At 44.7% G+C, this 23,254-nt stretch overlaps 1 protein-coding gene across 1 annotated transcript in view; it reads right to left on the reverse strand.

Annotated features, from left to right (window-relative positions):
• LOC131482427 (USP6 N-terminal-like protein) overlaps positions 1–23,254 on the reverse strand; it is a 409,820-nt gene that overhangs the window by 376,469 nt on the left and 10,097 nt on the right. The gene's annotated exons all lie outside the window — the stretch shown is intronic.

The raw sequence follows: 23,254 nt of genomic DNA on the forward strand, positions 1-23,254 counted from the left end.
TTTGTAGAACCTAGAGTTCGCTTCACAAAACAAGTTTTGAATCTCAACATTGCATTTTGTAACCCAACACAAGTATTCACATCTAACAAGATCTCTTAGTAGCATTCTTACTATCTTCAGATTAAATTCATTTCCTGAGTACTGTAGAAGACCTTCAACAGAATTTTACAGAATAATTTATACAAAAGCATTTATGAAATTGCTAAGATCAAATTGAAAGCTAACCAAGATTTGCCAAAACATAACAAAAATTATACAGACAGTATGAAAATAAGACTGTTCGGGGCAAACATTTCATGAGGAGACATTCACTATCTCTCCTTCTGAGTAACTAACCATTATCGCTATATAACCATGAAACATGCCATTAGCTCTCGGCTGAAATTCTTTGGCTGAAGTGTTTCAGTAATCTAAAACACTCCCACAGTCAGTTTTGACAGAAGGAGTTGTAAAGTAAACAAAACATTTGAAAGTGTTGCATCAAACTTTAAATTTTTAAAATTTAAAACCATTGTAACATTAAAAATGGCATACATATAAACTTAAGCTAATGCTATAATCTTACTGCTATTTTAAATAAAGCAATTTGGGTTAATTATTTTGCCTTTTAATTTTATATTCAGCAAAAAAGTCGCGAGCGTCCGGTGGAGAGGAGAGGAGAGGAGTGGCCATGGGCATCGTTGGGCACGATCCGGAGCCTCAAGAGGAGCAGGTGCAGCCCCTGCGGGAGCCCGAGCCACAGCCACGGTGCAGAGTCCACCGTGTTCCCTTTAGAGTCCTCCAGCAGAATCCACCGTGTTCCCATCCAAGGGTGACCACCCACACCCAGAGCATCTTCCCCTGGCAAGCAGGCGCTGCTGGACAAGGAGGCCTGATGTGGCTGCAAGGCTCAGGGATGCTGCAGGACCTGCTGCTAAAACAGAAAGAGGAATGACTAAACAGACAGCATCACCCATTCATCTGAAGGCCATTTAGTGAGGTCTGATCATGTCATGAACAAGCTTAGTTTTGCCATTATGAGATGGGAAAATAGAAGTCCATGAAGAGTACCAGCATAATGTAAAGGGTGAATGTTCAGCTTAACACTTGAGAATAAAGGCCTTTCTCAGAAGCTCCAGTGCTATTATCCAGTGAACAAATGTGTGGTCATTGTGTTGTTTCCGTGTCCTCCGAGCCTTTTGCTCCAGCCCCCATTCTCCATCAGAGATAAAGGACAGACATCCGCAGCCACAACTGGACGGATTGCACCTGCTTCATCTTCTCTCAATAGATCCACAACCCATTTAGGTTTGATGCAAATGAACAACACTGTGAGAGAGTGTACTGTTGTGTTCATCTTTCCCTGAAGAGTTGATATTTGTTCAAAACTTCAGCCAGACACACTGTCTTCTGTAAGGACTGAGAGAAAAAGTCTGTCAGGATATAGACTCATGAAATATATGATTTCCGTTGGCTTGCACATTGTATGCAATTGGAAGCAATAGAATGACATCTTCATAAAGCCAGTATATTATTAATGCACAGTTTCACCCTTTTTTTTAAATACTAAGCTAACATTAAAATATTCTAATTATTTCCACTACAAACATGTATTATATATGTATGTATATGTATATGTATATGTATATGTATATGTATATGTATATGTATATGAAGTGATCACTTCTGGAATTCTAGGATGACCCACAAATGCTATGTTGATTGACTTCAGTACAATTGACAAACCATCAAGAATCATAGAAATTCAGCTTTCCGTGTGCCTGGGTACTTCAACCATAAGGAGTAACTGCACATTCACCTCTCCCTTTCAGTGAGCAATCCCCAGTTCAGAAAGAATTCCACATTACTGATACATTCATGAGTTTGGCCTTAAACTACTTTTTGACAAAATTAGTGTTTGACATATATTTTCCATTTGCTTACATAATAACTCATACTTGTAATATTCCTCAAACAAAACACTGAAAAAATCAAGTCTTTGCTTGAAGTCTATACCATGAAACTACTTCATTTACAAAAATAGTTTTACAGAAAAGAATTTGCTTTATAAATATAAAATTACATGTCTATTAGATGCACAAAGCACATAAATGAGTTTGACTTTCAGACTCAGATCCTATCCCCAAAATATCATATATATATATATATCAAAAGTATATATATGACTTTTATTATATATATTTATATATATAAATCTGAAGGGGAAAAAAAACCTCTGCGACAATTATAGTCTTGATCAATTCATAGAAGGGAAACTCAATGTATATTTTCTGGGAACATAAATTACTAATGGTCTTATCTGTTCCATAATATATATATATTTAATATTGGGCTCATTATATATATATTGGGCTCAGTGCGGTGGCCTAGCAGCTCAAGTTGTCACTTTGAATGCGCTGAGATCCTATATGGGCACTGGTTCTAATCCCGGCAGCCCCACTTCCCATCCAGCTCCCTCTTGTGGCATGGAACAGCATTTAAGGATATAAGAATAATGATCCCAAGCACTCACAAGGAGCTTCAAAAGAGGGGAATCCCAATCTCCCAAAGGGGTCAGCATTCACCAAACACCAAGGGCAACCAGGGATGACCAAAAAGCGTGTGTCTCTGGACCGGATACCTCTGAAGACTCGCTAGAACAACCCTTACAACTTAAAGACAGAACAGCCTTTAGGGCTGAGAACTGCTCAACACATTCAAGTCTGCAGTGTGAATCTCTCCTGTTTTCCCTCCAGCCGCGCCTTTAGGAGCCCTGGTCTCCTGAAACGCACACCTTGAGTGAGATGGTGAGACCCAGGCAGGAGGCCGCAAATGCACTTAGAACCCAGGAAGTTTGTTCCTTTTGAGCTCCCATCCTGTCCTGCACCTCTGCCATCTTGTGGGCTTAGGCAAGCATCAGTGTGAGAGCAGAGCTGTGAGAACAAGGCCCTGAGCCCTGAGAAGTGCAGCGGCAAGAAGAGGGGCTTCAGCTCAGGAAACAAGGCGGGAGCCAGCTCTGCAAGCAGCGGGAAGGGCAGTCAGTTAAGGCAGACGCTGCCGTGCTGTGGGAGCTCGACCACGGGGGAGCCTGGGATCACGAGGGAGACGGCCGGGATGCTCTTTTCTCTGGATTCGGACCTGCAGTAAGCAACCACACAGAAATTCCAGAAACTGCCCCCGAAGAGCCTACTGCTGCAGCAGACCAAGCTATCAACACTTTACTAGTCATAGTGAGTAGGTTTGTAGAGTTTCCTAGAGCTACTGACCTCAGACTGAGAGGAAGAACATTGAACAGGCAGCCTGGACACCAGGAAACGTGGATGGAGACGGATGAGCCGCTCTGTGTGCTGACATGACATCTTGAACTCCTTACCACGTCTGCATGACTGACGATGGCCCAGCATGCAGTCTGGGCCCCCTTGGAACCTCCGCCGAGGGACAACTGCCCCTCCGGAATTGACAAGGTCTCACCTTGCTGGCCTGTACCACTGACTGGTGATCAGCAGCAACTCAGAATTTCCGACAGGTGCTTGCTGGGGCCTCTGATCTGTCTGGCTGCCCAGGGAGCAGATCCTGGCCATCAGAGATTCTGAAGCCTGCAGGAGCTCGGTGAAGGTTCTAATGTGACCATAAAGTGCTTTCCCCTGCCCCGGGGCTCTGGGGAACGTTGTAACTGGAGAGGACATGCAGACCCAGTTCATTCTTTACGGTTCTGCCCTGCCTTGTCTCCCCCGCACCTGCTGAGCAACCCCAAGGAATCCATCTGGGAGGAGGCTTGCTGGACCCTCTCAGAGAGCACTGCTGGCAGCAGGGTGCAGAGATGCACATCCTTGTGTTGAAGTCCTTCTGAAAGCAGAGTGCCATGTAAGAGGCAGCCAGCGTCATCCCCAGTGCCTCCGTAGGAGGAATTCCTACGCAGAGCAGTACCTGGTCTCCCGGGGCAGCCTCAAACCCCATGCCACTTGCTCACCGCAATGGATTCAAAGATGACACCAGTGGCCCTCAAGTGGCAGACCATCCTGAGGCTTGCACAGTGGCTCAGGAGTCCGTCCCTGCACTGCTCTCCTCAGCTGCCATCGAGTTGCTGCAGAACCATGAGACCCAGGAGATGAATCAGAAGGACGACTCAGCTTGGCTCCCCAAGGGGCTGAAACACAAGAGCAGTTCATCTTGGAGCAGCATGAGTCCCCCCAGGAGTGCTTCCAGTCACAAAGCCTGGCTCTGGGAAGCAGGGAACACCACCCACCAGGAGGACCCCCATCCAGACCTGTCACACAGCTCAGCTGTCCAGGAGAACACACCCCTCACCTGCCCCTTCCTGGAGGGAATGCTCCCGGGACACACAAAGCCGTCGAAGGCGCCTGTTGCGGTTTTGTGAGAAGCAGACATGTTGAATTGGCTTCCTGAAACTGGATATTGGCCACACACACGTGTTTAACTCTGGAGATCAGAGTATTACAAAGAAGGCTGAGGTAATCAGCACTTTTATTTTTTTTTCCTTTATATTTTGCTTTAATGATGATCAATTTCCCTTCTGTCTGGCTTCATCTTTCCCAGGTGTGCGCTTTGAAATTTACGTCTTCGGTATTGGAATAAATGGAATAGTCTAGAAGCAGGAAGTAGGCGGGCAGGAGAGAGGAGACATCCAGACAAAATGTCTTTGCTCAGGCAGAACATTCAACTTGTGTGCTTGAATTAGGAAATCTGTTTATTTTTCTTCTGAGCTTTTTTTTTTTTTTTTTTTTTTTGGATTAAACTCTTTTCTTGGATTAAACTTGCTCTCCCCCAAACCTAAGAGTTTCTCCTTTAGACATCCCAGCTGCCAGTGTTGTCTGAGACCAGAGGCTGATGGGAAGACTGACTGGGAACCAAGGTTTCTCCCTTCTCCTGCCCCTTGCGCAGACCCGTTAGTTTGGGAGCTCCCCCTGACTCTCTGGGTCTCTGTTCCCCTGGAGGGAAGCCTTTAATGGGGGCTTTCCTGTGGATAGCTGCTGATCCCTCCCTTCCTATCACTTTCCAGATGATGCACCTGCCCTTAGGGCTTTACATGGAAACACCCCTTGGAGCTGAAAGTGAAGTGGCTGTTTTCCCTTGGGCTAGAGATGGGGAGCAGCAGGCCTTCCTCCTCCTGGGGAAAAGGTCCTGGTTCCCAAGGTTGCAGACAGATGTTTAGGGTGGAGGCCTCTGGGCTGTGATCCTTGGAAACCCCTGCCTTTGGCCTTGCTCCTGCTTGTAGTTGAATTGAAAAGAGTTTACTTCCAAATGAGAGCTACCAAAAAGTTCCATGTTTTTTATATTCTTGATGTTACATAGGCTCATCTTCACTGGTCTCCAAGGAAGAAGTGCCTATAATTTCTGTATGTCGGCCAGAAGGGGAAGACAAGAGTTGGGAACTGTCCCTTCAGAGCTCTGCTCCTTTTCTTCTCTGCCTGGGTTCTGGGCTGCTCCCTGGGATGGACCCACAGCAAGTGTTGTCTTACTCTCCGAAAAGCAAGAGGCGAGGATGGCCTCGGGGCCTGGTGAAGGTCGCCATTTCAGGCCTTCCAGCTGAGCACCCTGCCAGAGAACAGCGGGGTTTCACTCCTCCAGTCTGAAGGGTCTTTTTCCACAAACATCGTCAGGCATGGAGGCCTCACTTATCACAGAAGTTCAGCCGCCAGAAAAACCCTATGAGTGATATAGGTACCTTTCCTGTTAGGACTCCTTGCAGATGGATTTGGGGTCTCCTTCCCTTGAGATAATTAGAATCCAAATGCCTTCCTTTCTCTTTGCATAAAGCTAGTGGAGTGCTACCCTGGCCCAGTGGCTGCAGAGGGCTGTAGGGGAAATTGTGAGCTGTGTGTCGACCTGCGGGATTGAGGATGCTGAAGGGCATCGTCCATCCCATCTCTGTGGTATGGTGAATCAACCTGTCATCTCTGAGAGAGGCAAGAAGCAGGAGCATCTTCACTTGACCTGATGCTCCACTGCAGGATTGTTTGACAGTTCCAAGAAAATGTCAGCCACCCTTACGTCAGACCACAGTTGAGTTCTGGACATCGGAGCCAGATTCTTAGTGTGAAATGTGCATGTTCTGCTTCACCAAATATTCCTGCAAGCTCTGCTTTGGCTTCAGTTCTGGGTCCTACCCAGATGGGCAACCCTGTTGGTCACCTGACTGCTCCTTAAAGTACATTGGTATCTAAGGGCTTCACAAGGTGGATGCTGTTCCTGGCACTGTGTGGCTTCTGAGAGAAAGTTGTCCTCTAAGAGCTTCTGTTCGTGTCTTTTCAAGAGTGTGCCTCCTCATTGTCCTCCTCAAACCTCTTTTCAGTTTGCAGGGGAAATTCTTCCAGCCGGAACCACAGTCATCTTCCGTTCTCTTCTGCTTTGATTGCCTTCTGAAGAGCCTCGAGGTGAGCTCTCTCTTCTCAACATCAGGACCTGGACTCAGACGTTTTGTGGCAGGTGTCTGAATGGTTCCTGCAAGAAGAAAGGACCATGGGCTTGCTGCAGCAAATAACCAAATAGGAAGCATATTTTGGGTTGCTCAATTTTTAGCCTATGGCCCATAGAACTATTTGTAGATCGATGAGGTTGTAGGGTTGTCTAAGTGTATGTTAACTAGACTGGAGGATTTTCTTCTTCGTTAATGAACTCAAGACTCTTCTGAAGGGTGCCTGCTAGTCTCTATCAGCAACCCCTCCCTTCTTCCCTGCAGCCATCCCATCCTTAATCATCTTCTCTGGCACTTAGCTTTCTGCTCTCAGAAATGCCTTCAGCTCCTAGCTGTTCCTAGCGATCACCTGGCCTTGACCTTAGCTGGCCAAAAGCTGTTCTGTGACCAGAGCACTGGCAAATGGATTCACTTATCCCATTGTCCATTCCTGCACTCACTCCCAGATTAAGACCAGGTCAAGTGAAGAATTAGAGGACAATCTGTGTTCCAGCTCTTCCTTTTCCTGGAAGAGGGCATGCTGCTTCTGTACTGGCTGTTTGCAGAAGCAGAGCTGATGGTGACTTAGGAATGGCAGCATTCCATCTGGGGTGCACAGTACCCTAAGGAAGAGGTTTGTGTTGTGAAGTGTGAGAGCGATCACACTGCACCCAAGTGTAGAATGTTGGGACGAGTCTTGATTTCCCCAGCTTGGTGACTGCAGCTCCTGCTACACTCCAGGAGCCTCTGCAGCAAGGCTCTAAAGTCAGGCATTTTTAAGCTCTCATCCTCTGGTCAGACTGAGAGCCATGCAGTAGAAACAAAGTTTCAAGCAGGCAGGCAGTTAGCAGAGCCCCAAGTTACAATGAACTAACCTACAGGAGGCAGGAGGGGCCAGGTGCATGGAACATCCCGAGTAATTACCTTCACTCTGTCAATTGTTCTGAATGTTGCTAAGGAGGAGTGGGGTGCACTTTTCAAGCCTTCAATTAACTTGAGTGGCGGGAATGGATGTGGGAAAGGCAGGGTACAGAAAATCAGTTTCTGTGCCCTGTCCACTGTCAATTAACCCGACAAGTGGGTGCATGCCATCAATGGTGGCGCCCCATGACAGTTTGCTTACTGTGTCTTCAGTGGACTTGGGCCTAAACAGCTACTGGTGAGCGTGTCTGATTAGGGTCTCTGGATATGTTAGCGCAGGTCTGAACTCATCTGTCCAATGCCAGCCATGCTCAGAGAATCGCCTGATTGGCTGGAAACTCTTGATTCAGAGGGTGTCTTTCACAAATCCAGATGACTGTGAACGTGGATTTGGGCGTTTTTTTGTTTGTTTGTTTGTTTGTTTTTTGCTGGGGGGAGAGCAGCTATATGTGTGGAAATTGCTTTGACTTATTAAGGAGTTGTGGGATCCTAACTTGTAACAGCTTGTGAATTTCCCAAGATGAGCTGGGGTTTCTAACTAGCGACCCTGGGAGAGGAACTCAAATCCTTTTGTTTCTCACACTTTCTCAGCAAACTCACCACTTTTCTGTTTTTCTAAGACCTGTAAACTCTGACTACTTTGGATGTCTTCAGCATCCCTGCAGAGAGACAAACTTGATGATTTCAGAACAGAAATAGACCGAAATACTGTGGCATTGAGGAGTCTGCATTTAGACAAATGATATTTATACACACATGCATGTTAGAAGAGAAAACATATTTCCTTAGATGTCAAACACTGAACTTGATGTAAAGCAAATAGAAAAACCTGCTGCTAAATTGAAAGCAAAACAAACAAAAAAAGAAAAACAAGCTTGGAAGCATTGAGACAATCCAGGATGAGCTGAGCTGCTGATGAGCAGAGCCGGCATTCTTCACCATGAAGCCGGGATATTCACAGTGTGCTAAACACTCTGCCCACTAGTCTATACAAAGGCCTGAAAATCCCGGGAAGCAAGACACTGTCACCCACATGCAGAAGAATAATTGGTGAGTGCTTTCAGCTCCATGAATGGGAGAGATAGTAGGCAGACTTGGACACTGTAACAGCTAAACCAGAATGCGCAACTGTTTCATACAAAGTAGACATGGAGCAAAAGGGAAACAGAAACAGACTGGCCCAGCTGCGGTTGTCCCAGTAGCCTAGCAGCAGCTAAAGGCCTGGCCTTGAAAGCACCTGGATCCCACATGGGCACAGGCTCTAATCCCACTGGCCCTGCTTCCCATCCAGCTCCCTCTTAGGCCTGGGAAAGCAGTTGAGAACAGCCCAAAGCCTTGGGACCCTGCACCCGTGTGGGGGACCCGAAGAGGCTCCTGAATGCTTGTTTGGATGGGCACAGGTCCCTTGGGAGGTGAATCAATGGATGGAAGATCTTCCTCTCTGTCTCTCCTCTCTGTAAACCTGACTTTCTAATAAAGAAAAAAAAAGAAAGAAAGAAAAAGAGTGACTGAAATACGCGGAGTACTCTGTGTCATCGGGAATTTCAAGAGATCAGTATAAGCCCCAGAAGGAAATCAATGTGAGATGAGCATATATTATTTTTGGAGTTATAATGGCTGCAATTCCTAAAATGTGACTGTATTTTTAAGTCTACAGGATGAAAATCCTCAATAAATTCCCAGTTCATCTCTCTCACACACACACCACAAACAGAAAAACAAAAATTCTCATATTATTAAAATTACCTGAAGTCAACAATGACAGCATTTAATAAGGGCAAGCATTTAACAAAAGAGTTAAGATTTTTTGTGCAGTGGGCTCTGACCCTGGTTCTTGGATCAAACAGTTTCAAGGCTTTTGAGTAAAAGTTCAGTTAGAATTACATGATCAAGTTTAAGTTTTGTTTCTAGTTTTTAAATTAAGTTCCAAATTTTTCCACACTGACTAAACAAATTGATATTTCCAGCAATAGTACCTAAGGATTGCTTATTATCAGAGTCTTCACAGGCATATGTTACTACTATCTATATTGTTTTTCACGATGAGAAGGTGTGTTTACAAGCTGAGGAAGTCAGACACACAGGGGCATGTTTAGGGATACAGTGGATCGGGAAGGGAAAGGTGGGGGAGGAACTGCTCTATCTTCCACCTGCGCCATCCACAGGAGGAGAAAGCTACTTCCTGTCCTCTGATAGTAGCCTTTCTGACAGAAATTGGGGCATTGTGAATTTGATTGGCATTTCTCCAGCAACTAGTGAGTTTTTACATTTTTATATACTTGTTGGCCGCTAGTACTGCTCTTCAGCACTGTTTACTCCAGTTTGGTCTATTTCATATTTCAGTTTTTGCAAAACTTTTTATAATTTCCTGCTATAGCTGGCTATCAACCTTTTGTGAGATAAATGACTTGCAAACATTTCCTCTTTTTTTTTCAAATGATTCTTCACTCTAGTAATTTTTTCAATTTTTGCTTCAGCATCTGATGATTTTAAAAAATCTGATTTTCTTCTTTTTCTCTACCTGTGCTAAGGAAATTTTGTATTTAAAAACTTGTTGACCACATTGGTGTCATGGGAATTATTCTGCATGTATTTTTCATAGAAATATATTTTTGAACATTTCATTTAGGTTTCTTGATCTGTCTGGTTGTGATTTTGGTTATGGTGAAATGTAGGGATCTTATTTCATTCTTGTACGTATGTGTATCCACCTTTCCAGCACCATGGATCAAAAACACAATATTCTTTCTCTGATGAATGGTCACACAATGTTTGTTACAAATAAGTTGGTTATCAACTATAGAATCATTTCTGAGCTACAAACTGTGTTTCCTTCATCAATTTCCTTCTGTGTCAGTGCCACCTTATTTTCATTTTTTCATCTGATTTTTTAAAAAATGGTTTACCTCTGTTATCTACAAAATTAGCACACATAAATTTGTTCTTTTATTATGGGATACCAGGTAATGCTTCTGTATACATATGCTTTGTGCAATGTAGCTCCTTTGAAAACAACTAACATCTCTTTTTAACAAAAACATTCTAGAAGCCTCTCTTCAATATTTATGGTCAATACATACAGTAAGTCAGCACTATCTATTCTCATCTAACTATATGCTAGAACCTCAGGAATTTTTCCTCCTATTTATCTGTAACCTATTACTCATGAATCGGCTTGATCACTTCCTCACTCCTGACTTCCTTTCCCAGACTCTGGTTACATAATAATATTTATATCTTCAATGGGATCATCTTTTATTTTCCGAGTTAACATTGGTGAGGATTTTGTTATTTTCACCCTTCTGTGCTTAACTCATTTCACGCAGCATGGTGCCATCGTGGTGCATCGATTTTATTGCAAATAATAAGACTGCTTTTTTATGGCTGAGTAGTACTCCACAATAGATATTATATATAATACTGTGTGATATTATATAATTCACATTTATTATTATACATAATTACATATGATTCTATAATACAATTCTATCTAATATAGTATGCAATAGAAGTATCATCTTTAATTAAAATAATATACTGTTAACAGATAAAATAATATTGTTAGCAGATAAATTTTATTTCCCTTCAGTATATACCTTGATGTGGATTTGGGGGAAACCAACCTGAGTGTAAGCCTAATGCTCATTTGCATTGTGTCTTATCCTTGCTTTGGGAGATTGACACATGCAATTTTCTTATGTGCAAGGTAGTTTTCTTTGTTTCATACAAGTCCTCTGTCTCCTACAAGTCCTTGTCTCCAAACAAGGCCTGAAAATAAGTTCACAATAGAATTACACTGGGACAAATTCAGTCAACATAGGCAATCACCTGTGTCTATACCTTTAAATACTGGCTGAGCCCCTTGGGCTGAGTGATGTCACCAGGACATCCTAGAATTCCGAGGTCTTCGTTGTGATTTGAATCATAACAGTGCTGCTGCCGGACTGCGTACCAGGCAGGACAGTGCTTAGGAGCCGCGAGCGTCTCCTGTGATTTGGTGTCCTCGGATTTTCAGATTCAGTCTTTTCTTGATACCATCAACTACCTGACAGTGGAGTTACAGGTAGAAAGCTTAGCTTTTTGAGTAACTCTTTAAAGAGTTGAGCCATGGAGCAGAGAGAGAAAAGGAAACATCTGGAGCGTGAATACAGTCCTCCAGCTGTAAAGAAATCAAGAGGTATGTGGAGAAGACCCTTGGCAATGTGGTAACCAAGAATGCCCTCCAAGGGAGCAAGAGTAGGTCCCTAGTGGTAGTGGAGAAAATGGTTAAGGCAGGCGACCGGGACAGTGAAGCGAGGAAATAGGGAGTGAGGAGCAGCTGTCTATTCATGGCTCTTTCTGAGAGCCCAGCTCACGTTCAGGTGACCCAGGGACAAGGCTAGGCTGTTGACACAAAGTTCAGCCTGGCCCGAGTTTGGCCATTGGCAGCCAAATGGGGAGTGAACTGATGGATTAAAGATCTCTGTTCCTTTGTAACTCTGATTTCAAGATAAATGTTTTTCAGATGGTTATGGATAAGTACAAGCTTATAAAATGTATTCCTTACTAAGGCATAAAAAAGATGTCTATGGATGAACATAAGCTCATAAAGAATTGATTGTTTACTAAGGAATAAGAACAAAGTATTTGTTTTAGTCTGTGCAAATGTAAATGTGGATCTCCTTGGTTAATGTAAGACATAGAATAGGATGAGCCCAGCATGATGGTTCAGTGGCTAAATCCTCACCGTGTGAACACCAGGATCCCATATGTATGCTGGTTTGTGTCCCAGCTGCTCCACTTCCCATTGGGCTTCCTGTTTGTGGCCTGGAAGGGTAGTAGAGGATAACCCAAAACCGTGGGACCCACATGGGAGACCTGGAAGAATCTCCTGGCTTCAGATTGGCTCAGCTCTGGCTGTTGTGGCCACTTGGGGAATGTACCAAAAGATGGAAGATCTTTCTATCTCTCCTCTCTGTGAATCCGTCTTTCCAATTAGGGTGAAGAAATCATTTTAAAACAAAGGATACAACCATACATAATCCCATTCAGTTACATTCATTACAGGGCAAGTGGGTTTGACTCTTTCTGGAAATATAGGCAATTGGGCAGTTAGGGTTACCATGGAACCTAACCATAAACAAACAACTCATTAGACAGGGCAACTGCTCAGTGGGGGGAGCGGCAGATTGAAGCCAACTGCAACATTTTAAGCTGTAATTCACATAAAATAGGAGTATCTGATATTTTCAACAAAATTTAGGGTTTTCCTCATTCTGATGCTCACTTTGAGAGGGTCTGAAGAGTGAAAGATGACTTTATTTCAGCTTCACTAGGATTAGTGCATATTCAAAGATGTCATTGAGTATACATAGTGAGACATGTAGAGCAAGGTCATAACTATTATGCTGTACACACAACTATACATGCATAACATACATGAATAAGAGGGACAGAAGTGTGATATTGAATATATTTGTTTACATGCTGTCTACCCATTGTGATTATTTGACTCTAAGATGCCATGGGAAATCAGGCAATCATACTTAATCCATGATTGATCTATTTCTTTTCTCTGGAAGAATTCAGGGTTTATGTGCAGGTCAAGTGGGCAGATTTTCTCCATATGATGTTTTATGAGCCTTCAGAATGCTTCTGTAATAGGCGTGCTAATGTTTTCAACAACATATAAACTTTATTTTCTGAACTTATAGGTATGTCTGTTCTCAATACTTAGCACGTGATATTCAGAATATATACAAGTTAAAGAAAGGAATGAAACACAAACTGTTCATCGAATGATTGTTGTACCATTCTCCATCCATCACAGACTTATGGAAGGAGGAGTCACCACCTGGGAGCGTTGTGGATGACAAGATCCTGGTCCAAGAGGAAGAAGATCCATCTGTCAAGTTGCAGAGCTACACCCGTGACTCCGGTGTGTGCACGCCCAATGATGTTGGTAAGGAGGCAGGATGTTCAAGGTCAGATAAATCAGGGCAATGGGAGGGGGAGCAGATCTGTAGCCACTAAGTTGGTCAACAGCTCTCATAGAAACTCAATGACAAGATTTGTATAAGGTAGGTGCTGTTTTCAAGATCAACTGTAGTGCTGTCATAAATAGGGGTTAAATGCATGTTTTAAGATTAAGGTGACATGAAAAAAATGTAGAGCTGTTAGTGGAGTAAATCTGTTCAGCAAAAATAAACTCAGAGAAATGAAGATCAGAAAGAAACTCTGTGCTAAGAGGTCAGTAGGTATGGGATTGAATACTAAAATGCCTCTAGAAATAAGCACGCTTGTACTGAAGATAGTATGCCATATACAAAAGGAATGTGTGCCCTTGGTCATCAAGTTTGATTGAGCTACACAGCCCAATGCTGATTGGCTTCTCTTGCCCTCAAATATGAGCAACTGCTTCTCAAAGAAAGACTAATATTGAGGCCTTGAGGGAATAACAAATAGTGGCTATTCCTCCAAGAACAGGACACAGCCCCTCAGTACAGAGTCACCACAGCTGATCTGGGACATCAGTGGGTGAGGGTGTGAGCGCTGCAGGTGTGTACAGAGTGTGATCATAACCTCCCCAGAAAACTGAACACCTGCCCGCCTGTTCTACTGCTTCTCCCCAGGAACCACACTTCTCTTTCAAATAAGTAGGAGTGAGTATTACAAAACGTGTACTCCATGGCTTTGCCATACACAATTTCTCCCAAAGTAAAGGAAGCTCATCATGGATATCAGACTTGATTAACTGACTGCATCTTCTGTTTGGGCATGGTTCCCACTTCTCAATATTCGGTGAACATCTTCAGCAATGTCACATCAGAGATATTCAATCCGACTCATGTCTACCACATACTCCATTTGAATAACTTCTCTTCTCTGTCACAATTTGCATGGTTCAGCTATCTGTGAGAGCAAGTGCCATGGTGTGTGATGGACAGGGAGGGAGGCAGCAATGCCTGAAACAAAACATCCACTCAGAATGCTCCTTTTAGAATAGACACAGTTAAGCCATGACACAATGTGTTTTCTTGTCATTTCCTTCTCAGACTTCCAGCTGCTTCAACAAGATGTGCCTGAGCCATGTGAGGTTGTCGAGATCGAAACCTGCAGCCAGGCACCAGGAGACAGTGATCCCACCTCAGAATCTGTCTACTCTTCCAACACATCCAGAAATTCTGATGAAGGAGGTAGGCAGATGTAAATGGAGTGTCTGAACTTACCCAGGAGATTCAGTGAAGCTGCCCAGGCCACTCCCTAATTACCTCACACTCCCTTCAGTGACACTAAAGTCTTCAAGGAAGAGTAAGACTGAAGCCTTGGGGTGGGACAAACAGACAATGTGTTCCCAAGAAAGAGCACAGTCCCTCAGCTTAGCATTGTCCCATGGGAGCCCTGGGAGAGGTGGCTGCACTGGCTGAGAGTGCCAACAGGTGCATGGAATCTTGGCTGCAATCTCCCCCGGGCAGACTGGCACAGACTCGTGTTCATAGACCTCTACAGGCCCCATCTCCTCAACACAAAAATGGCTCTCCCTCCTTTCTTAAACTGTTCTTTTCACTGCACCCCTCATGCCCTGTGCCTCTTTTCCTCTCTGTAGTCTCATTACCTGGGTACCTCTTGTATCATCCTTCTTGCAAACAGCCTTTCAGGCCTAGCCTGTTAGTGACTAATCGCTTGAATAGAGTACACACACTGACAGGTCACCTATCTGAACTAGCCCTGGGACTAAACTGAAGGAAATCCTTGCATTTGGAGAGAACTGAGTTTCTTAGCTAGCCTTTCTCTTATGTCGCCACATCCACAATATCTGCAGACTTTCCGAGCTGCATGACTTGAGAGCTCATGTGTACTTCCTGCGACACTGTCTGCTCTCTCAGGCAGGAGCAAAGCTAGGAGCCACGCCTGTACTTGCTCAGCTGTGCTGCACATTACACAGTGCGCACACACACACACAACATAAACACACACAGCATTACCAGTACTAACACCAGAAAATATACCAAGTGTGTACCAGATCACAGAATCATCTCTACCAGATATACCATGCCCCAATTGTCACACACAAGCCTTACCCATTCCACCACACACAGCACATATCATCTGAACACACCTACAAGTGAAGAGTCACATTTGTGCACACATCCATCACACACATCCCATGGGCAGGGATACTCTGAGTACCCCAGAAACACTGCACCTTCAGGCAAACTTAGCCACGTTTTCTAATGGTTGAAATTTTCCTACTTAGAAATGTTAGAAATGCATCAAAGCCAGAAGGAAGATCTCTGTGGTAGACCATTGGATGGGCCTTTACCCCAGGACGTGGAACAGACGACCCCCACCACCTGGAATGACATGTGTTTTCATGTCCACCTAGCAAATGAGCCCTGCTCAGATGCGTTACACATGAGAAAGGAGCGGGTCATCAAAATATATTACATGTATGTGAAAAGGCAGAGAGAGGCCCACACTGTATCTGACACACAGGAAGGCTTGCTGCCTCCCAAGAAGAGGGCAAGAGTGCAAGAACTGAGCTACACTGGGCAAGTCCCTTCGGAGGCCAGCTCTTCTTCTGTGCTTACAGAAGATATGATCCTCAGCAGTGAGGCCAGTGGCGACACAGCCCATGAAGACGATTTCGAGGCTGAGGGCCCAACAGAGCTCCTAGCCCTGGAGGAGAGGCCCAGAGTGAAGACACCGGAGTGGCTCGTGCAGCCAGAGCATGGCTTTAAGTGCATGGCCTGCTGCCGAGTGTTCCCCAGCCTGGACATCCTGGAGGAACACGTGAGGAATGGAGTCAAGGAGGGCTTCAGTTGCCGCATTTTTCATCTGGCCTTTGCCTGGATGAAATCACAAAGCTCTTAAACAAGAAGGCAAAGACAAGGAGAACACAGAAAAATCAGGCAGAGCACACCTATGTATAGAAGGCAGGAAGGTTTTTGCACGAGAACAATATCAAGCCAATAAGCAAAGTGCTTTCCGCCCGTGAGAAAGAGGCCAGGCAGCAGCCTCACTGTGCTGACACAGCTGCATCCACTCCAAGCTTTGGATTGCACAAGCCCACAACCTAGTGACCCACAGGACCATGGAACCCTGGCAGATGCCATCTGCCATTCTCTACAGCCAGAAAGAAAAGAAGGCAGACCCCAACACGAAGACCATATGCCTTCCCAACAGCAGCGAACACCCTGATGTACCACCAGCCCAGGTGAGAGGAACCTCACTCACCTGGCACACAAGCTCATGCCCCAGAACAGACACTGCTCTCTGTCCTCACCTTCACTACCTCTCCTTCTCCCCTCACCCACAGGCACATCACTATGTGCTGGATGCAGAACGCAAAATCATCCAGGATCTGAAAGATACAAACTACCATCCATTCACTGAGTCCATTTACTCTCTGAGTGTTCTTCAACAGCCATTGGATACAGGTTTCTGCGTCATTTTTAGCACAGACCTTATCTCACACTCCTCCTTATATCCTTACCTGTACATTACCTGGTGGGGGGACAAGATTTCTTATCATAAGAGGGAAGCAGATGCTATGTGGCTGAAAGCAAAAGCAACTCGCAGCTCGTCCTTGGCTCTCCTGAGCAAGCACACACGGGGAGCAAGTGCTGCTTCTGCACTCACAGTGGAAGGATGGAACACATCATCAATCATCCGAGACACTCGAATCTCTGTCTCTCCTTTCTTAAACTGTTCTTTTCACTGCACCCCTCATGCCCTGTGCCTCTTTTCCTCTCTGTAGTCTCATTACCTGGGTGCCTCTTGTATCATCCCTCTTGCAAACAGCCTCTCAGGCCTAACCTGTTACTGACTAATCCCTTGAAGACAGTACACACACTGACAGGACACCTATCTGAACTAGCCCTGGGACTAGACTAAACTGAAGGAAATCCTTGCATTTGGAGAGAACTGAGTTTCTTAGCTAGCCTTTCTCTTATGTCTCCACATCCACAATATCTGCAGCCTTTCCGAGCGGCATGACTTGAGAACTCATGTGTACTTCCTGTGACACTGTCTACTCTCTCAGGCAGGAGCAAAGCTAGAAGCCACGCCTGTACTTGCTCAGCTGTGCTGCACATTACACAGTGCGCACACACACACAACCGCACACAGCATTACCTTTACTAACACCAGAAATACACCAAATATGTACCAGATCACAGAATCATCTCTACCAGATATACCATGCCCCTATTGTCTCACACAAGCCTTACCCATTCCATCACATAGAGCATATATCATTTGAAGACACCTACAATTGAAGAGTCACATTTGTGATTATCCGACGATGGAAATCACATGCTATGTGGATGAAAAGAAAAACAACTCGCAGCTACTCCTTGGCTCTCTTGAGCCTACGCACACATGGGTGAACAGGTGCTGCCTCTGCAGTCACAGTGGATGGAACACTCAGATCTGTGTCTAAGCAGGTGTCTCTCCAACCATGTTTCCATTTCAAGCTCAAACAGCTAGGATTGTAAAAGCTAAACATTTTTGGGGAAACCTCATTGCATATTTTATTTGTCTGCTATTTCTTCTTATTTCGCTTTGTGTGTTCACACAGAAAAGGTGTCATTCCTCACCTGCACAAAGGTATTGAGTGGACTAGAAATGGGAAATACTCAGCTTTCAAATGATGTTTTCGCTTTTACCCATTTACAATTAGTGTAGCTTGAGACTGTACTACGGCAGTTGGACATCTGTGGAGATACATATATTTGGATAGTTGAGTTGACTGATCACGTGTTCCTTCCTTCCTCATAACTGTGTGTATGAGAAGAGTAAGTGAGCCTGTGTGTGTGAACTCATTGGAGACGAGAGGTTGGACTGTGGTTGATTTGCTTTTATCTGCCTAGCGGCTTTCCCCTCTGCTTTCATACAAATACCTCCATTGCGGCTCTGTACATGGGCAAGTGAGCCGTCCACAGAGTGAGGGCTGTTCTTCTCCACTTGGCTTCTGGGACTGACCTAGGGAGAAACATCTGCCTGTGTCAGACCAATCCAAGCTCTATACTGACATTCAGGAAAAAATACTACATCTAAAACAGACATTCAGGAAAAAATACTACATCTAAAACAGCCAAAAACACAGAACAAGCAATCCTGACTGAGGCTGTGGGCACTGGCTTTGGGTTACATTTCGTCTCTGACTGAGTTCCATGGTTCTCTGCTGCTCAACTTGAGTCAACCCTCCTTTCTGATTTGCCTGGATATGAGAACTGCTCCTGCATTTTGCTAAGCATCCTGCCAAGCATCTGTGTTCGGCCAATCTACTACATCTTGACGACGATGAGAGAGACTTTGCTGGTTCTTCCTAAGTCATCCTCTGCCACTTGAATTGAGTTTAAACAATTCTCTGCCCTTGCAGTTTCTCCAATTACTCTTCTTTGAAATATCTCATTGTTTGGTTACTTGAATTTACTTCACTTTCAGTAAAGCGTCATGTTCTCTCTGTTATCCTGAGTCCTCTACTGTTGTTACTTAGGCACATTAGCTTTAACATGGTCATTTCTTCCATTTTAATCACGGAAAGCCTATATTCCACAAAGTACAGCAAAGCAAATTCCTCAGATGTTATGTTAAAGCAGTGAGGGTTTTCTTGATCTTAGAGGACACAGTATGACTTTTAAGGAGGTAAGAGTGAAGATATTTCTACATCTAAACAAAAAGATTTGGTTTCAGTTCAGTAGAGCTGGGTTTAAATTGCTTTAACAAGAGCCAGTTCTCTTCATGTGAAAGCAGATAGTGTAAAGTGTGATATTTAAATACTACAGTGATGAAAAGTTTGGGGCAGTTGTTGTGAGCACAATAACACAGAGAATAGCACACAATACAGTTCCTGATACACACAGCTACTCAGCACACTTTGATTTATTTTCACATGCTGTGCCCGTCATCTAATGACTTCTGCATTACAGAGGATGGATTAGCATTCAGAACAGTGAAACATCTTCAATGTCACATCCAGCGTGGCTCTACTCTGTCACACTCCAGACATTCATGAAACTTTTACTTCAGTGTGACACATACATCACACCTAGGAATGTTGTACATTCCAGTTGGGCTCTGCTGAATAGTAACAGTGCCTGTGTTGGTGGGCTGCTGTGGGGTATCTCAGCACATGCACACAGCATGCGCTACAGATCAGATCAGAGGAAACGGTGATTCTCCTTTGACAAGAGTTTCTGTTCAAGACTTAGAGCTCTAGTTTCTGCTCAAGAATCTTATAGAGGTGATTGTGAACAAAACTGTTCCCACTATGCTATATAACACTAGGGACTTTTTCTTTCACTCTGATTCTGATAATCATAATCCAAAATTCCTCTATACCTCCCATCTCTCCCAGCCTCTACAAAATCACAATACTCTATTCATCTTGAGGCTTCCATTATTTTATTTGATATGTATTTATTTTTAAATGTTACAGAGGTGGATGGATTGCAGATACATACAAGCCTCTGGGTGGGATGGAAAGGGATGTGTGGGGAGAAGATGGATGAGACAAAAGACCCTGCCTTGGGCCCAGCACGAGGGCTCAGTGGCTAAAATCCTCACCTTACAAGCACCAGGATCCCCTATGGGCACTGATTTCTGTCCTGGCTGCTCCCCTTCCCATTCAGCTCCTTGCTTGTGGCCTAGGAATGCAGTAGTTTGTGGCCCAAAGCTTTGGGACCCTGCACGTACATGGGAGATGCAGAACAAGCTCCGGCCTCCGGCTTCATATAAGCTCAGCTCTTGCTGTTGTGGCCACTTGGGGAGTGATCCAGTGGATGGAAGATCTTTGTGTCTGTCTCTCCTTCTCTCTTTGACTCTGCGTTTCCAATAAAAATAAACAAAAATCTGGGCCAGGCACAGTGCCCTAGCAACTAAAATCCTTACCTTGAATGCACCGGGTTCCCATATGGGTGCCGGTTCTAATCCCAGCAGTTCCACTTCCCATCCAGCTCCATGCTTGTGGCCTAGGAAAGCAGTCACAAATGGCCCAAAGCCTTGGGACTCTACACATGCGTGGTAGACCTGCAAGAAGTTCCTGGCTCCTGGCTTTAGATCAGCACAACAGCGGCCGTTGTGGTCACTTGGGACCCTAGCAAGTGTTTCAGCCTAGCAGGAGTGTCCCCAAATATCCCCTACCCGACCTACTCGCAGTCCCTATTGTTGCACATGCTGACTGGTGCTGTAGCCCAGCACATCTGGGCCCAACCTCAACCCCAACAGTCACTACTGGAGGGTTGTAGCCTAGCAGCAATCCCAAAGAACCTAACCAGCCCAAGATGGCTCTCCTAAGCAGCATCAGGGGCTGCAACCCAGCCTGGTCTGGTGTGCCCCCAGTCCCAGCTCTTGTACTTACAGGCAAGTGCTTTGGCCTGACCCAGGGAGGCCCTCTGGATTCACCTTCTGGTCTACTTCATCTCAGCTCCCTTGATTCACAGTGGGTTTACCAGCTGGGTCCATGAAAATCCTCAGTTGCCCATTCCTACATGTGCCAGTCCCTGAGACTCTACCAATGCATGCCCTTCCCCCCATATGTGCTCATGTTGGCAGCGATGGTGTCTGGGAGGCCCTGGCTGGCGTGCACTCATGGTGGCATGGACAGCAATCTGTTCTTTCACTGTAGCTTCTTTTAAAAAATAACAAAAACATAGAACAGGCAATTGTTCTGGACACAAGTAGAGTAAATGCAGAGTACTGCATCTAGGTAATATCCATTTTCTAAGCAATGCCTGAGCTATCTCATACAGCAAGCTCTAAGTCATCATTACCCACTGAAGCTGGGAGATTATACTTGTGTGTCATGAAACCGCAGTTTGCACTAATTTCTTATGCAACAGTAAAAACTATTCCGTTTTTTAAATTCTGTGCAGAAAAATGTAGGGTAAATAACTATGATAAAGATGAAGACAAGAGGAAACATTTCTCAACTCCAAATTTTATATATTCATAACATGCCTGAAGGCTATAAATGCCTCGTAGCTAAATCCTTGCCTTGCGTGTTCCGGGATGTCATATGGGCACCTGTTCTGTCTGCTCCCTACTTGTGTCCTTGGAAAGCAGTAGAGGATGGCAGAAAGTCCTGGGACCCTACACCCAAGTGCGAGACCTGGCAGAAGCTCCTGGGCTCAGCTCGGCTCGGCTCTGGCCCTTGTGGCCATTTGGGGAGTGAATCAGTGGATGGAAGTTCTTTCTCTTTGTAAATCTGCCTTTCCAACAAAAATAAATAAATCTTAAGAAAAGTTTAAGTTGCTTCTCATGATGTATAAACAGCTAGTCCCAGAGTGAAAAAGAGAACACATCCTTTGGTATTTTCCTTTTTTATTAAAAATATTTATTTGTTATTATTATTTGAAAGGCAGATTTACAGAGAGGAGGAGAGAAGCACAGAGATCTTGCGTGGCTGGCTCACTTTCCAAATGGCCACAATGGCCGGAGCTGAGCCAATCCAAAGCCAGGACCCTCCAGGTCTCCCATGTGGGTGCAGGGGCCCAAGGACCTGGGCCGTCCTCCACTGCTTTCCCACAAGCAGGAAGCTGGGTGCAAAGTGGAGCATCTGAGACATGACCCAGTGAGCACATGGGATGCCAGCACCTGCAGGTGAAAGATGAGCCTGGTAAGCCACCACGCCACCCCCTCTATTCTTGTTTCAGCTTTGGGAAGTTGTTCATCAGGTGACACAGAAATAGAAAGCAAAACACAGAGTCACATTTTATTTTTTTAAAGATTTATTTATTTTTATTTCAAAGTCATATATACAGAGAGGAAGAGAGACAGAGAAGAAGATCCTCCATCTGATGATTCACTCCCCAAATGAGCGCAATGGTCAGTGCTGCGCCAATCCGGAGCCAGGAGCCTCTTCCGGGTCTCCCACACGGGTCCAGGGTCCCAAGTCTTTGGGCTGTCCTTGACTGCCTTCCCAGGCCACAAGCAGGGAGCTGGATGGGAAGTGGAGCTGCCAGGATTAGAACCGGTGCTCATATAGGATCCCGGGGCGATCAAGGCGAGGACTTTAGCCACTAGGTCACGCCACCGGGCCCAGAGTCACATTTTAATCAGGTGTTTGCATCCTAAAGCGCTGCAACAACATCAGATATGCAAACTAGTAGCCTCAGAATATACAATCCGTCAGCACAGTTTAATACAGCATCTTCTCTGAAGGAATTCTGGTATATTGAATAAAGTTTTTTCTTTTTATTTCATCAAAAAGACATTCTTTCTTTCTGTTAAAATGTAAGCAAATTGCTAGGCAAGAACTGAGATTAGTCTTTGAAGAATCTATGTCACCCCATGAGCCTTTTCGATCGTGGAGCTTAATCTGTTTATCCTGTGAATACCTTGTAAAAGCTAACTCTAAATACTGACATAGCGGCCAAGGCTACCCTCACGTTCCAAACCATTTCCCTGAAACATTTTATTTTAGATTCACCCATTTTGAACATTTTTCTATCTAACTGCTTATGTAAATTTACATATATAGAGACACACGATTGTTCCTGAAAGAAGGGAAATTAGAATATTCTAATGTGGTACTGATGGTAAAGTTTACAAAGTGAGGGTCCAGCACAGTGGCCTAGCAGCTAAAGTGCTGGCCTCGCACGTGCCAGGAAGCTCTATGGGCACCAGTAGCAATCCCGGCGTCACAAGCTCCGTGCTTTGGCCTGGGAAAGCCGTCAAGGACAGCCCAAAGCCTTGGGAACCTGCACCTGCATGGGAGACGCTGAAGAGGTCCTGGCTCCTGGTTTTGGATCGGTGCAGCTATGGCCATTGAGGTTACTTGGGAAATGAATCATCGGATGGAAGATCTTCCTCTCTGTCTTTCCTCTTCTCTGTATAGCTGAATTTGCAATCTTCAAAGAAAAAAAAAAAAGGAGGGGTTAAAACGTGAAGAAAGATGTTAGGCAGAGTATGCTGTTGGGCGGCCTCTCTGCGCACTCTGGCAGAGGTGAGGGG

Source organism: Ochotona princeps, chromosome 17 (genome assembly GCF_030435755.1).
Source record: "Ochotona princeps isolate mOchPri1 chromosome 17, mOchPri1.hap1, whole genome shotgun sequence".
NCBI classification, from domain to species: Eukaryota; Metazoa; Chordata; class Mammalia; order Lagomorpha; family Ochotonidae; genus Ochotona; species Ochotona princeps.